General features: G+C 38.7%; 1 non-coding gene across 1 annotated transcript in view; it reads left to right on the top strand.

The window, feature by feature from the left end:
• Nucleotides 1–17,557, top strand: part of LOC120470981 (uncharacterized) — a 146,107-nt gene extending 128,550 nt beyond the window's left edge. The window contains exons 10-15 of the transcript XR_016149973.1: nt 1,176–1,272; nt 1,365–1,572; nt 4,058–4,189; nt 12,558–12,752; nt 13,946–14,291; nt 14,435–17,557. This is a non-coding gene — a transcript (uncharacterized LOC120470981). The remainder of the gene's footprint in view (nt 1–1,175; nt 1,273–1,364; nt 1,573–4,057; nt 4,190–12,557; nt 12,753–13,945; nt 14,292–14,434) is intronic.

Genomic DNA, 17,557 nt, shown 5'->3' with positions numbered 1-17,557 from the left:
GACAAATGTACCAATAATCCTGCGTTGACCTTTTGTTCATAGATTGTCTTTATCTATAATTACTTTTTTCCACACTATAGTTGAGTTACTGGGGCATGGGGGTTGTGTGGGTTCATGGGCGGTAAATAAGTTGCATAACAAACTGAAATGGAGGACAAAAAACATACATTTTAAGTCCAACTAGGTAAACATGACCTCTTAAAAATATATATTTTCATGATTTGTAATCACAACATTTTTTCTTTTGTCATATCAACTTAAATAATTTATGCAGTTCAGATAACATAATAGAGTTTACATAACATAACATAATAATATAATAATAACATAATTTGAGTTTCTGATGCTTAAATCAATCTCCTTCATTGTATTAACTCAATTTTTCCAGTTCAATGAACTTAAAATTTTAAGGCAACCGAGTTACTTAAATTTTTAAGTTAAACCAACAATATTTTTTACAGTGTAGTTTTTAATACAGGTTAAGCTCAATGTGTATTTGGTAACACTTGAACATGAAGGAGGTTTTATGCATGTTTATGACAACTCTCATTAAGAGTCATTCGGTCAATTATGACATTTTAATGCTAATATGACATTGTTTGAGATGTCTTTATTATGACATCTTGACAAACCAATACATCACAACCTGTGACTGTCAGTGTCTTTGTCATGACAACTTGACATTACTAAGGCAACACAACCTGTCATAAACATGACATAGCAGATTCATTATCAAACTTAAGAAACCACTTAGCTTTATTGGTTAACATTACATTAAACTGTCAGGTGGTTGGTTTTGACATTGGCCGCCATGAAGCCATTATAACTTTTTAATGACAAATTCAATTAGTACCACTGTAGTTGAGGTCACGAAAACTATTCATGACAGTTATAATGGCCTTATGACAGCCAATGTCAAAGCCAACCACATGACAGATTAACTTCATTTAATGTCAAGGTGTCATGTCAGTCTTATCTACACCCCTTCAAGTAAACTAAAGTGTTACCATTTTGGGATAGTCAACATTGTGCTACAAGTGCTTTCAGTTCAGCACAACTTCCACCCTTTAATGTTCCTTTAATAGGGTCGAACTCAACACTTTGTTTTCTGCAGACTGTTTTACTTTGTTTGACTTGAGTCTGCCATTTCACCCCCAAATTGTTTTTCTCTGCAGCACAACTCCTGCAAACGACAGGCAGAACAAACCCTCCTTTCCTTGCCAAGCTCAGCTGGAGGGACGTAGCTGATACCCATGGTGCTTTAGGTTACAAGTGAGTGACAGATGCTGTAACACTGGCAGAGGTTCAGTGAACTGGATAGCATTAAGGACATTTGAAGCCTCCTTCTCTGTTTTAATTAACAGGAACTTCTGATAAATATTTCAAACCCCTCGGCAATGACAGCGTGCTCACGAGGAGATGCAGAGGGGGTAAAAGAAACCTCAGTTTAAGTAAACCTCGCATGGCTGATCTCAGAAATGTGGTATCCGTCAGCTCTTAAATTGAAGCATTGGACGTAAAGTGAATAGAATAGGGTCAAAAGGACCCTTCTTCGCCTCTTCAAAACCCTCGGTAAGTTTCAGCATCTGTATTTTAAGTTAATTAACTGTTTAGTCCGAATTGAAACAACCAACTGTCTGAACACTGGAGACGTTTGGACTCTCCGTCAGTGTTGAAGCTTGTGTGGATTTTAATTAGCATGAGGATGATTGTTGTGATTATGACAAGCGTGAGAAAAACGCTTACCTTTTGTCTTAATTGCCGTAGAAATTATGAGAAAGGATTTCGAAATCAAATAATAATTGGCAGACTCCCTGATATGCTGAAATGATGGACAATGCGAAGATCATATAAACATTATGAGACACCTGTCCTTGAGTTAAAGGAGTAGTTCACTTTTCAAAAAAAACTTTTGCTGATAATTTATTCACCCCCATCATGTCATCCAAGATGTCCATGTCTTTCTTTCTTCAGTCGAAAAGAAATTAAGGTTTTTGATGAAAACATTCCAGGATTTTTCTCATTATACAATGGACTTCAATGGGGTCCAAAAGACAGGTTCAGTGCAAACTGCAAACTGTTCAAAGGGCTTTAAACGATTCCAGACGATGAATAAGGGTCTTATCAAGCAAAACGATCGCTCATTTTAAAAAAATAAAAAAGTTTAAGTTTTATAAGCTCAATTGCTCGCCTTGCTCTTTCGTGACTCTCCTGTTCGAACTCGTTTATCAAAATGAACGAATCTTTTTCTGTGTCAATTTGTTCGTTTTGTTTGTTGAATGAACCAAATGACTCAGGAAAAGATTTGTTCATTTTGATGAACGAGTTCGAACAGGAGAGTCACAAACGTGTGCCACTAAATTGCACCACTTTTGATAGTCCTTGTCATGACTATCTAAAAGTTTTATCCGAATTAGAAACATATTGTTTAAAATCCAACACAATACTTGTGTCACTCCTTGAAATTTCATTTTAACTCTCCTAATTTATTTCAAACCCACATAAAGTGTGTCACAGTGGGTTGTTGCAATGAAACGCATGGTGATGGCGAAAGGGATAGAGCAAAAACTTATTAAATCCAAACAGAAAACTCAGGTGATAGCAGGAGGAAACAATAACAACCACGTATAACACTGACGACACCGGACAATGAACTCGACAAAACAGGGAAGCATACAAGGGAGCTAAATGATACGCATGTGTAATTAATCAGAGACCTAAAGGAATAAAACCACAGAAACCAAACTAAAACACAAAGAAACTAAACAGAACCATGCCTAGAAATGCATATCTTTCAAGCATTGAATTTGAACCTCATGCTAACCTTAATGTTAACCGTCAGTCACTCTTCCATTGTGATGCAGGTCCACACTTCCCCTTAATCTAACTGAGAAATTAAACAGTGTTTACTTTGGCTTCAAAACTAACTTAGTCATTTTTTGTTCTCATTCATTAGTGATGGCAATTTCCTTTGTGCAGATGAGAGAGAGAGTGGGGGATTGATTAAATTCTGCATTAAAAATGAAAAGTGTGCGAAAAAAGAAGGTCACAGAGTGCCTTTGCCCAGTCTGAAGGGCTTTACAACTTTGTACTGTAAGAAGATATTATTCTGTGCATATATACACCTTCAAGATTGCATTAACATGTATTTGTTCCCTGATAATGGCTTTGGGCATGATAAGAATAGTATAATTCTGTCGTTGGATATCCATCATGCAACTGACTATTCAAGTTTATTGGGTTAACAAAACTTAAATTAATCATATCTTTCAGTAATATCTATATCTAGAGATACACCAAGTCTCAACAGGATTAATCATATCTTTATTCTACAATACCAGATGTTACGAAAGTGAAAAAAGTGTAGATAGACATCAGGACGAAGCATCGTGGGAATTTGGCACATTTACAAATCTGCTTTTATCGCTTTTCTTCTGCTTTACCTCAATAATCTTCCTAAGCATGTTATCATGATAATAGTGGTGTACATACAGTATGAGTGATCATTCATCAGGCGCAATATCAATCAGCAAGGCAAGTCCCTGGAGCTCCCTGTGAAATCGTGGCATTTGTCCAGTCTCCTTTCAGGAATGACCAATCATTTCCTCTTGTGACAGGCATTTAGATGAATGTGATCTTCTGCTTTGGTGATATGTCACCCGGCTCTATCAGAGTCATGGTAATTACTGCGCTCTGGGAAACGTAATGTATCATGATGCACCCTGCATATAGAAGCTGAGGTCAGGCTATCAAAAGAACTTGCAATCACTAAATAAAATTGTGTTGATTAAGGCAAGATTGGGCTTTACTCTACATATGATGCTTTGGAAGTCAATCATCCATTTAATTGTAGAAAATGCAAAAAGCATCCAAGCATCCCCTTTGAGATGACTGAAGATTTAACAATGTTTACATTCATCTGTGGTTTTGGTCATTGCACCAACTTCAATGGTTGCATGCCTTTGGCACTTAGCAGCCACCAATTTGCCTCAAAACACATTGTGGTTCCTTGCAAGTGATCCTATTATATTTTAACTTGTATGCTTTTATTTTACAGTTTTTGAGGATAAGGGCATGTCACAACCTGTCCACACCAGGCAATCTTGCCTAGATGAATTTTCACCAGAAATGCAGCCTATGACTTGATAAGAAATAGAAATGAAGAAATCCTCCTCCATCGTTAAAGCTGGTGAGTTTATTTATTTTTGTCATAACCAATGCACAATTGACATATGGCTAAGCCACTCCCTCAAACGCAATGAGCCAATCACAGTGTGCAGCTAACCCAATACACTCGGACATCCTCTGCTTCCACGTCCATAGAAATGCATTGCAGTTAGTCAGTTTTCATTTGTTTTTTCTTGTCATTTTAAGTTTTAAATGGTCAGACGGTGTGCATGGGGTTCATGCAACTCCGACACTAGGTTCCCGAGAGGCTGGGCGACGGTGTATTTTTATTTTTTTTTACCCTTTCCCAAGCCACATCTCAACTGAGACAAGTGTCTCTGGATTAAGTTATGCGGTAGACCACAACACCAACTGGCGTGACGTAACGGATGAGACTAATTAGCATATCCGTATTAATATTTGGATAAGAGTTTGAATGCATGACAAAACAAATAATTAGAAGAAAATAGAAAATTGTATTAATAATAAAAACAAATTCTATTTCCCTGGACCCGCCCCTGGCCAGGGACTTACTTCTATGCATCAATTGATATGGCTAAGCCACGCCCTCAAACGCGATGAGCCAATCACAGTGCGCAGCTAACCCAATACACTCGGACATTCTCTGCTTCCACGTCCACTGAAATGCATTGCAGTTAGTCAGTTTTCATTTGTTTTTTCTTGTCATTTTAAATTTAAAATGGTCAAACGGTGTGCATGGGGTTCATGCAACTCCAACACTAGGTTCCCGAGAGGCTGGGCGACGGTGTGTATTTTTTTTACCCTTTCTCAAGCCACATCTCAACCGCGATAAGTGTCTGCTCTGGATTAAGCTATGCGGTAGACTACTGTACAACACGAGGATTAATTAAACAAGGATGTCTGTAGTCTGTTGTTTGAACTGTAGTCGGATTAATGTAGACGTAGCTTCAATCTACAGTGGCCTTGTTAGGAGATGATCAATGATATCCGCTTCACATGTGATTGGTCATAATACTTTTGCTCATCAGTTTGGATCAAGTTCTGGATAGCAGGGGAAAAAAACAAGTCTATGTACACCCAAAATCCTAGCCACTACTTTTCAAAAATTGACTTGCATGCAGTTTGATGGATGAGAACGAACATTACAATTCCTGAGTCAAGCTGGCCATCTAAAAGTGCCATCTTCTAAAAGCACTCAAGAATACAATTAAAACACTCTCGATTGGCACTAATGCATTTTTGCTGTCTCATAAGACTAGCATCAGTCAGCAAAGAGAGACGAGCATTCAAGCTCAATGCTTTTAAGGCGCCAGATGACGTCTCCGCTGAAAAGAGTAGATTTAAGCGTTAAGCCCGTCCAGGAGGTCTCAGAGCACACCCTGTAAATCCCACCATTAACGTTCATGGATAAAGGTAACAATGATTAACGCCAAAGCCGATAGCGTCAAACGGCAGCATTCGTCACCGGTGGCAGTTTGCTGTCAGCGCAGGTGATTCATTATGCTTAGCTTATTTTAATTAGCTTTGCTGCCACACAGCTAATTGGTCGCGGATTGTAAGCAGAAAAGAGCCGGTGCCTCTAGGCGAGGTGTTAAGATGACTAGACCGCTTATATCAAATCTGATTTAAGTAATAAGCGTTTTCAAAAGGCCAGCTGGCTATCAGTGCAAGGTACATGTCATGTGACCTTTTTAAAAGGCGAGCACAGAAATGTTGCATGTGTTGGTGAACAATGTTCTGGCTCTCTGTTTCTGTTGCCTCTCCTCTTACGTGAAGTCTGATGAGCTAGATTTGGAGAAGAAAGCAATATCAGATCAGAGGCTTCTGACAGCTTCAGGAAGGCAAGTTATTTGTGAGCATCTTATCAGCAGCTGTGGCAGCAGACGTATGGCACGACTTTATCTGTGACAGAGGAAGGAATCACGCACAAACACACACAAACAGACACATGACGGAGGAGGGTCTTGCACTCTTCAGACTTCAATGCTTCAAACTCGCCTCCTCCTTCATAAGCTTCTGCCGCACGTATACTGTATATCATCTCTCTGATCTGTTTACTTCAGGGACTGTTACGGCAAGCAAATAATGCTCAGGTTTTGCTTTCAAGCGCAAACGTGCTTATTACAAAAAGCAGTTCGTCCGTCTTTAAAATGTAAAATGCCTGTGCTGAAAACCCATCTTTAGGTGTCTCTACTTTAATATCGGTAGTTATCATTTAATGTGGCACCACTTTAATTTGCAACCAAAGCACAATTAGCAATTTTGCTCAGAGATTGATCAGAAAATGTAATGGGTATTTCATGTATTTTTCATTCTGTGTTATTTTAGTAGTATTTACTGTAGGCCTATCTATACTATTAAAGTATTTGTTATATGATTAGTTTATATATATATATATATATATATATATATATATATATATATATATATATATTCATGTTAATTTTAGTGCTATGTTTTTTTGTCATATTTATTTCAGTCACTTTGAAATTAAATTTTGGTATGTTTTAGCTCACCTCAAGGGCATCCAAGATGTAGGTGTCTTTGTTTCCGCAGTATTTTCAGTTTTGATATTTTTAGGTCAAACCGTTCTTGTCTGTCAGTCATATAATGGAGGTTTAGGGGGTCCACCTCAAAGAGCATGCAGAGAAGTCCAAATTAAACACGATTTAATGACTCGTAAATGTAAGTACACATTGATGGCCTAAGACACGAAACGAGCGGTTTGTGTGAGAAAACGAACAGTATTTATATTTTTTTTTTACCTCGTGTAACCACAGCCACGTCCAACTGATCTGAATCAGTTGTCCAATGTCCAACTGAATCATGTCCAACGTTCCGCCATTGTTTACACATAGATTTCGGAAGTTTTACCTTTAATAAACATATTTAGATATATCGAAATCATCTTTCATTGCGATTTCCTGTATATCTAAATATGTTTAGATCTTCACAGTGGCAGATCCAATAGTTTTAAACTTTAACAGAGAACCCGCCTACATGGAAGTAAACGTTTCTTAATGGAGAGAGGCCAGACTCTATGTACAAATGAAATGTACGAGAGTCTGGTTGAAGCAGGCTACCAGGGCCCAGGACAAGAACATGGTTTCTATTGTGTTGTCCCGAGTAGCTCCGATCACGGCGAAATCTCAGTGGTCCAAAATCTCACTTCACAGGTATATATTAAACATCAAACATCCTCTGATGGACTGACAGAAAAGTTTGAATTCACACTGAAATCTCTGATCTTGGCAGATCTGAGAATAGTTTAGAACATTGTTGAGATGTCTTCTGAAACTTCAGATAAGTCGTACATTAAAGTTTTCTCAGGAAAAAAAAACCAGGGAAGCAGGAGAGTTGCTCTCCATTTAATGTCATTGTAGGAGAAACAATAGAGATCTCGTTCGTGATTTTTTCTTTCCTTCAGGGGGTGGACACCTTAAATAGCATTTGACTAAGCGAATTTGCCTGAGATGTTTTGCTCAAGGTGTTTTCAACAAAACTTTCTGCGTGCTTTGAAATCGAATAGCCCTGGAAGCACCTCGGATATCACTTTCCACTGCAGTACAACGCCGAAGACTAGCTGTGGGTGTCAGACTCGCCTTCAGCCTGTCTGCTGTCCCGGCCTACGCAGAGATGGCAGGCGGAGTAAATTGAACTGATCTGTGTTGATTAAGGTTGAACTGAGGGCAAAAGAGAGCAGGGACGCGAAGGTCACCCCCTTTATCTATAATCACATCACAGCGGAGCGCTACTAGTGGATCAGCGTCTCATAATTACTCGTTATTCATGAGTCAGTCAGAGAGAGAGAGAGAGAGATTCATATGATGTACTGCTCCCTTGTGCTTCTGAAATGGCAGCTACAGGAGATGTTTAGTAAGAATAATGACATAAATGTTAATCCTGATGTTAATTACGTGGAATGAACCACCTGTGTTTGTTCCCAACTAAAACACGGCAAACTAAAGCGCTACAATTAAAGGTTAAAAACATCCTTGCTCATCAAGTCATGTTCCGCTTGTCCTGTGGCCTTACTTCTATATCTGTCGGATCATGCGGTTTTAGGGGATCAATATCCAATCCTTCTTATTACAGATTAATCCCTGAATATCCCAGCTTCATTAAAACTCTATCTTACAGTTGCTGTGTTTGGAATGAATGACTGCCAGTGTATACCAGTGCATACGTGCAGGAAATACGTTATACTTTGATGTATTTGTTTTCAATTCAGGATATTTTTGCATTTTCATTTTTTTTTTCAGTCTAACCACAAACATGACTAAACGTCAACACCTTGAAACCTTCTTAGTCACATACCAATAAGGTTTGATGTGTTTAAAGGTGCATTGCGCAAGTCTCTGAGTTTTTGCAGAGCTACGCCCCCTCTGGCGACAAGCGAAACTGCAACCAGAGATGGGCACGCTCATGGACCACACACACACACACTTGCACGAGCTGTTCATAACCAAAGGAGAATCAGTCGCACAAATCTTTTGTTACAGTCATAATGTCTTCAGAGGTAATGAAGTTCTGCAAGTCATTTTAAATATATGAAAGGAAAGGCGTTTGAGTAAATTACACACTTATGTGTGAGGGGAAAACGGGGTAACATTAGTAGAAAACTTAGTTTTTTGTTTCCATCTTACTCCATGTTGAACTGTTTTATGTGTTTACTGTATCCACTTATGATTGTATTATAATGAAAATACGTTCATGAACAATATAAGTCATTACTTTGTATCCCGTTTGAGCCCTAGAGCAGAGCGGAGATCTCTCAATTTGTTGAAAACTTCCCGATGTCGACTCTCGTCTTATTCCGACGCCTGGCACTAGACACAAGTTTTATTTTCTTTGTCTTACGTGGAGTTTGCGTTGGGGTTTGAAATGAATTACAAGCCGGTCTCTTTGAATCCATCGTCTACTTTTGTCAAAAGTTGACTAAAGTTTTGTCGCTCGAGTTGTCTTCGCTGATACGGAGAACGGCGGCGAATACACAAACCCGCCAGGCGAGCGTGAACGCACATGACGTCCCACCCAGTCTCAAACTCCGCCCCGAATCCCTCTTATTTAATTTACTGTACAGGATTATAGAGGCAATCGCAGTGATCAGAGAAGGGCTCATTCAGCCCCTCAGGCAATTGTTGGGTTCGAAAAATGGGTGTTTTTAACATGAGATGTTGCACAATGCACCTTTAATTTGGATTCTCCATAAATTAGTTAACAAATGTTGAGAGTTTTGGCATCGTATATTTTGCTTTGTTTCAGAAAGAAAGAGAAAGGCATGCCAAGTGCAACATGACATCATGACTTTTGCGTAAACATACAGCGGATACGCGCGGATAGCTCAAAATGCGTCGAGATTGACTCGAAAGTGGCGTGTTATCTCTACGCATTTTGAGCTATCCGCGTGTATCCGCTTTTATGCGTGTATGTCTACGCCATCAACGTCCGAGTGATTCTGCGTGTCTGTACACACCGTCAAATGTTTACCCAGATCTACATCTGGGGAGCTATCTTTTTTTTTTTCTAGGATGGTAAGGGAACAGTCATAAATGCCATTAACCCCAGTGACGGTTAGGTTTAGGGACGGGGTTGAGGTAAGTTATATATTTATATATACAGTAATAACGTTAAGTCAACGGCGTTCATAAACACGCTGAAAAGCGATTATGCGTGTTGATGTAAAAAATGGAAATACGTATTGGCATGTCATACACACGCTACTTCATTAGATCAGTCTGCCAGGTGAGTAAATAAATCCCAAATTTACTCTTATTTGTTTTTTAGCTTTTTGTAATATGGTATCAGTTCATTGAATATGTTTATCTTGTGATATGAAGTATCATTTAAATGAGAATAACTCCAAGGACATTCTTGTTTGTACTACTGATAGCATCTGTGTTTGCGACCCATTATTAGACATGATTATCACTGGAAAAAACAGCAAAAGGCACAACCCAGAAGACCACGGTTCAAAAAATGGTCCTATTTATCCTTTGATGAATCCTGTCTCTTTCAATCGGGGGTGTCTAGAGAACCAAAATAGATAGCAGTCAAATTCATCATCGCCTCATATCTCATAAAAAGTTCCACTGCAGCGCAGTTTATTACAATGCTTCATGAAGCTGTCAACTCGAATGTTCAGAGAGAACGACGCTCGTTCCAAACGCCTTTGATGCCGATCTGAAATTCAATTGCATTGCGTCAAAGAAGAGCCAAGTCCCAAGATGCCTCCTGCTTGAAGCGCCATCCTTCTCTATTATTTTTTGTTTTGTTTTTGCTCAATCCGTTTAAGGACTATTTTTAGCTGTTGGGTGCAAAAACAGTTTTCAGTCCTGAACAATAAGAGGGAGGTAATACTGAGGTTAACACAACATTGCACTTAGCTTAATGAAGAACAGAAAGCGAAGCGGCACATCGCGTCCCGGCTCCAGATTTGTGTTGCTCTACACACCCCACCTCAAGCGTAGCTCTTTCAGAGAGAGACAAGGAGCAGAAGATAAAGGTGACAGCTAAAGATATACAGTGGCATGATAAAAAAAAAGTTAAGTCGTCTTCTTCTAAGACACATTTCCTTTGGCACCGTGGCCCCGGCTGTGGAGCCAAGGCAGTCATTATGGGTGAAAAACTGTCCCGGTTCAGGGCCCTGACTTTATTGGAATTGCTTGTAAGTGTCACTACGTCACACTTGCTCCCATGAGGTGTATTACTCCATGGTGAAATAAGTGCTGGGTGATAAAAGAAAATGCTCTATAAGACGTATCTGTGCCAGAGGGAGCCGCAAACACGGAAACGGCACTGCTCAGCTTTATGGACAAAATATTGGCTGAAATAAAATTGCCTTTGAGCAATACAGATCAGAGAATGTTTGAGGTTTATGAGCTAAATGTATTAGTTTTACAGCCTAAACCAAGAACTGAATAATCATTGGTTCATTTAAATACAAAAATAGCATTTCTGAATGATATTCGGGTGTGTTAATGGTTCTTGCACATGCGCTGGTACTAAAATACAAGCTTTCCTGCAATATAATCACCAACACCAACAGCGCGAAAATAAGAGCGGTTGACAAACGCTACTATTTTTATTAAAGCACAATCAGTGTAGACGGACTCCCAACTAATTATTCTAAGTCGCTTCTTTTTAGTAAATCGAAACAAACAGCTAAACCAATTCAACTCCAGAATCAATAAAAACTACACTTTTTTCCCATGACTTCCATTCATAAGCATTCTTTGCTACTGTAATGCGCGAAACGGGAAACGTAAGCTGCGTTCCAATGTTAAAGTTTTGGAGAACTGTGAATTCGTATAACATAAAGACGTCCAACTACGGAAGTGTATTGCATTCACTTGAGGAAAAAAATCTACTGTGTTTTTCTGAATTAACGAGTTAATTATCTCATAATTACGAGATATTTTTTCATGAAAAAAAGTTTTTGCTCTGTTTTTCTGAATTAACGAATTACTTATTATTTTTTTCTTGAAAAACTTTTTTCATTTATGAATTAATGAGATACTCATAATTTGGAGATAATTAAGTCGTTAATTCAGAAAAACAGAGCAAAAACCTTTTTTTTTCATGAAAAATTGTCTTTTTTTTCATGAATTTTTTTTCCTCAAATTTTTTCCGCAATAGGCTTCCATATGCAACCAATAGAAGATTGATAAATCTTTTAATCTGTATTAAAGTGGAGTAGATTGCATATATTTTTTACATTTTGGATTGTTATGTTGTATTATTTTTTTTCCAAAAGATTCTACAGAGTGTGAAATCATATTACAACATTTTCATGTCCATAGAAATTTTGCTATTCTTTTTAGAGAATCAACAACATACAGCACAACCAGTGTAATCATATTCCCTGAACAAATGCACCTATTTTTTTAATAATTAAAAACACGATAAGTCTGACTCCCAAATTAGTTACTCTAATGAATTGGTTCTTACTGTGTTCAATCTTTTTTTGTATTAGTTGTAGTAATTGGTTGTTTATATGACATCATATTGTGAAAGAGACACATAATAAGTATTTATAGTCTTTTTTCATAAATAATTACGATTAGTCACCCTTCATGTCTATCTGTGGTTTTTGCAAATATCTAACCAATGAAAAGTATTTAAAAAGAGCTTGTGACTTGTATCGTTAATGTATTTGAGGAGCGGAGAAGTGTCTTTACAGCATTTGTCGTCGAGTCGCAGCCAATAAGTCTACCGTATTAATGCATGTTAACAAATTGAACCTTATTGTGAACTGTTGCCATAAGACTAATTTTAGTATCCTCCATGCCTTTCAGGGGGATTCTGTACTGTGAAATAGGAAATGTCAGAATTTGTCCCATGAGTTTTGTGAACATGGAACTTTCTTTGCTGTAATAACACAGTGTTTGGAGCTTCTCTTCTGACAGGTTGAAGCAGACAAATGAGGAGACTCACAGCCCACCTGAAGCCCAGGAGAACGCAGCCCGATCAGGCTTTCCGGCGGAGAACCCTGATAATTATCAGCCGTCTTCATGACTGACGTCTGCCTCCTTCCCACTATTAGGACCAGCGACTTGAAGAAGAAGAAAAACAACAGCGAGGGGTTCCACTATTTATGTTCTGTAAGCAAATGACTTTGTGGAGTCTGTTTTCATTGTAATGCTTGAATTCTTTTGTGGGTTTGTTGTGAGATTAGGTCTATATGCAGTCTATGCAGTTTATGATGAGAGGCTTTCTAATCATCATGATCAGTGCAGAAAGTAATTTTGTTCTGGGTCTTAAGCTAATTGACCTATGGCTAAGCCACGCCCTCAAACGCGACGAGCCAATCACAGTGCGCAGCTAACCCAATACACTCGGACATTCTCTGCTTCCACGTCCATTGAAATGCTTTGCAATTAATCAGTTTTCAATCGTTTTTTTCTTACCATTTTACGTTTAATATGGTCAAACGGTGTGCATGGGGTACATGCAACTCCGACACTAGGTTCCCGAGAGGCTGGGCGACGGTGTGTATTTTTTTTACCCTTTCCCAAGTCACATCTCACCCGTTAACTTCCATAGTTTTTTTTTTCCAAATATGGAAGTCAGTAGTTACCGTCAACTGTCAGGTTACTAATATTCTCTAAAAAAATTTCGTTTGTGTTCAACAAAACAAAAAAACTTTTACAGGTTTGGAACAACTTTGGGTAAACTATCCCTTTAAGAAATACAAAACCTCCCTAAAATGTTCCAACGCATTCTCATCCCAAAGCGCCATATACAACGCTTTTGCAAAAGCGTAAATATCCAACGCACATGGCACACTTTAACGTCGAATGAGACGCTTTGGTTATGGTTAAGTTTAGGTATGGTGTAGGGTAAGGGTTAGACCACTAGGGGGCGCCTTCTGCCCAAATATATCTGCGTCTCATTTGACGTTAAAGGGTGCCATGTGCGTTGGATATTTACGCTTTTGCAAAAGCGTCCTATATGGCGCTTTGGGATGAGAACGGGCTCAATGTTCCTATGCACCAATACCAAAAGCAGTACAAGCTAATTGTCACGCGTTAAGTAGAATTTAAAGTACTAGTTATATGCATATGTTATTGTAGTACACACTCAAGTTGTAGTGCTTAAATAATGTGTAAATAGCAGTCCATAATATAGTCTAGCACGCGTACATTATAAAAAGTAGTGCATGGTCCAAATTTGGAAATAGTAAATTTTAGCTGCATACATATTAGAAATATAGAACCTTCCTAAGATGTTCTTATTTTCTGTCATTTTGTAGTTTCTAATAACAGTTTAAAATGTTCATCTCTGATTATTCCAGCGTGGTGCCTAAACAGGGAATTAAGTCTTCATTTTCTGGCCTCCTGGTGTGAGAAGTAATGCTGACGTAGGCTCTGGAGATCGTAGGCATGGTGGTGGTTCGTCTGTCGAGCGTCTGATCTTTGGTGACCTTGTCCGTCTGAGGAATCTGCGGCTCAGTGGAGCGTTTCTTGGCCGTCTCATGCTCCATCAGTCCCTATGACGGAACACAGCACCAGACTAGACCCGTATGGCCTCTGGTTTAAGGGTCAATCAGCACCTAAAGTCACCCTGACGCACTCAAATGAAAACTTCAGAGATGTCTCTTTGATTGGCAATGTACACAAGGATATAGGTTCAATCAAAAGGTAATGCAAAAAAAAAAATCCTTTGAATGAAAACAAGAAAAAGGAAATTAGTTGCAATGCATTTAAACGCTAAAGTTTGCTTTAAAAGGTGTGTATGCAGTACATGTTCTAAACTACAACATATGTGATTGTGCCGGGAACAGGAGGAACAAGGATCTCCCGCTGAAGCCAGTCATCAGACACAACAGGGCGATGGTGCGTTCAGTTGCCATGGAAATACAAGTTAGTAGACCAGACCACATGACCACAGTGTTCAATGGTTCCAAAAAATCTCAAATGAACTGATGTAACAATCTGCAAGCAATTAACTATTGCACTGTTTCAACTGCTTTCAGCTGTTTGCTTTGTGAATGAATGCCTTCTTGTTCTGCCCAATTCCCTCTGTTTTACTATATAGTTTTGTATATCAGCATTTTTGAGGAATATGGCTGTGCTTTATACCACTGTACAGTTGCAAAGCTCAATCTTGGTTACATACAGAGACGTTTTTCTTTTCATTGCTAATCACTGAAAACTGTTATTTTCCACCAGTGTGGTGTGCTGTTGAGCACATTCGGGTAAATGCCGAAATCTCACCTTTTTTCTCCACCTTCATAAAGTATTATTACAATATGAAATATTTGCCAATTAGACGTAAATCACAAAATCACAATTTTCTTTCTGCTATAGTAGGCAACCTATATTTGATGTCACAGCTCTGGAAGGGCTTGGGTTTGAGATATAAATGGGAACATGATTCTGTTGTGTTGGAATTATTATAGACATTGTTCTCCTTAGTGCACTTTTGTGCAAATGTGTCAATCTCTGACCCCTAGTGGTGGACTGTAGTATAGGGGTTATTGTTTGGGAAGCTTAAAGGGATAGTTCACATTGAAATTAATTTTTGATATGTTTTAGCTTACCTCAAGGGCATCCAAGATGTACACTCTTAGAAGAAATGGTTCTGTTTAGAACCAGAAATGGTTCCATCCCCCGATTCATATATGGAACTCCAAAATGGTTCTATATAGAACCATTTTTTTTTGGTAAAAGGTTCTATTGGCCAAGTATGGAACCCCAGGGTTCTATATAGAACCCAGAGGAACCCTTTTTTTACGAGTGTATAGAACCTTTTAGGGGTTCCAAATACGTAGCGCTGATAGAACCTTTTAAGGTTCTATATAGAACCTTTTCTTATAAGGGTATACGTGTCTTTGTTTCCACAGTAGTTTCAATTTTGATATTTTTAGGTCAAACCGTTCTTGTTTGTCAGTCATATAATGGAGGTCTATGGTCACCACCTCAAAAAGCATGCACAGAGAAGTCCAAATTGAACATGATTTAATGACTCGTAAATGTAAGCACACATTGATGGCCTAAGACACGAAACGAGCGGTTTGTGTGAGAAATCGAACAGAGTTTATATAGTTTTTACCTCTTGTAACCACAGCCACGTCCAACTGATCTGAAGGCACGGGCACTTCGGTCTCCGGAAGTGATCTCTCGTGTGGTTGCGAAAAAAACAACAATCACTGCGATACAAACAACAACCAACGTAATAACATGTTTATAGATTCACGTTCATCTGTTTTGGATACATCTGAAAGTACAGTTGACATTAAAAGTGTTGCGAACTATGCAAGAAGCAATATGTGCAGAAATGCTGCCACAGGTCAGATCTCGCACACTGTTTTGAATGTGCAACATTATTATCTGTAAACAAACATATGGGTTTTGCGATGTGTGCATTGATAATTGTCTTTGAGTACTTAACTTTACCATAGTCAAAATTTCAGAAATCAGGTCACCTCACAGTCTCCTGTCAATCATCTTTATACTTTAGGTTTAGTACTCCCACTGATAATAAAAAGCAGCGGGGAAAATTTTCATGTGCACTTGCAGGTATCATAAGGGAAAAGTGGATTTTCTTTCATCTGATCCACATTTTACTCAAAGCTACTATCCACAGGAGCAGTGGATTGAGGGCAGATGTTTCTCTCAATAGCTCAAATCCCATTAGCATAATGATCAAGTGCAGCGCGAACTAAATATTTGATAGCCGGGCCCAGTGTGTATATGTGTGTGTTTGATGTTTGTTTGGTCCTATCACACTGGGGTTGTTTGAGGTCAGATAAAGGCTGTTCCTGATTCTACGGTGGGGGAAACACAACCCCGGATGCTCCTCGTGATAGGATGTAAGATTGTTTGAAAATGCCCCGGTTCAGATAAACACCTCACGAATATGAGTTTAAAAAAAAAAGCATGTCAAAACACAGCAACAAGTTCCTCGCTTCTGTCTCCTATCAAGGAAAACATGTTCTCTCTGCCCCGGGAACGGGTGCTCTCATCCGTGTTAAACAGTCGACTCCCCCCTGAGAGCTGGGGTGAAGACAGAAACAGAGCGAGTGTCCCACAGGCTAACACCATGCAGAGAGAACGACGCTCTGATCAGTCAAGCATAATGCAATAAAGTGCATCTCGCTAACCGATACTCTAATTGATACCGCTGGGTAGCACCTCTTTTCAGTGGTTTGCTATTGGTCATCTCATGTGATTGACAGGTTGTCCCGCCCTTGCACCTGTAAACGCATCATCAGAGGAAGGGAAAGTTATGCTGCACACAATTACATCTCATTACATTCTACATGCAGCTGTTCATGTCCTCCTAATTATGCGTTTATATGGCAATATCAACACCAAAACAGAGCTGTAGGTTCCCTCAAGGGTTTTCTATATAATGAGTTTTTCAATTTATGTGTAAAATAAAGCATGTGGTAAGCATAACTTGACTATACTCTTAATGTTTTGTTCTGAAACGTAAATTACTCGCAGAGTTTCAAGCAATTATGTTCATGTTTGATGTTAACTGATGTGTTTAATAAGTAATAAGATAAGTCAGCTTGGGGTGTGAGTGTTCAGATTACTTTGTAGAACAAAACATCAAAGACCACTTATGTATGAGGTCGCGTCGGTCACGTGGTACAAGTCGGAGCTCTCTCGGGAAAATTCTGAGTTTGCAGTTGTAATTAGTTGTGAATGCTTTTTATAAGTATCTCGTAATTACGGTAATACTTACATGGCAGGAATGCACCTTTAGTTTAATAAAGGGCACATTCATGTATGATGTGCACGGATAAATAATTTCTAATAAATACTGCAATATTCCATATGTTTACTTAAATATTGTATATCCACCAGCAAAGTTTCCTTTATTTTAATTTTATAAATCTCAGACAAATCTGTTGATAATTTACTCACCCTCATGTCATCCAAGATGTCCATGTCTT

Source organism: Pimephales promelas, chromosome 24, assembly GCF_988280905.1.
Source record: "Pimephales promelas chromosome 24, fPimPro1.hap1.1, whole genome shotgun sequence".
NCBI lineage: Eukaryota > Metazoa > Chordata > Actinopteri > Cypriniformes > Leuciscidae > Pimephales > Pimephales promelas.
Note: the sequence above shows the minus strand (reverse complement) of the source record. Positions and strands in the feature narration are given on the sequence as shown.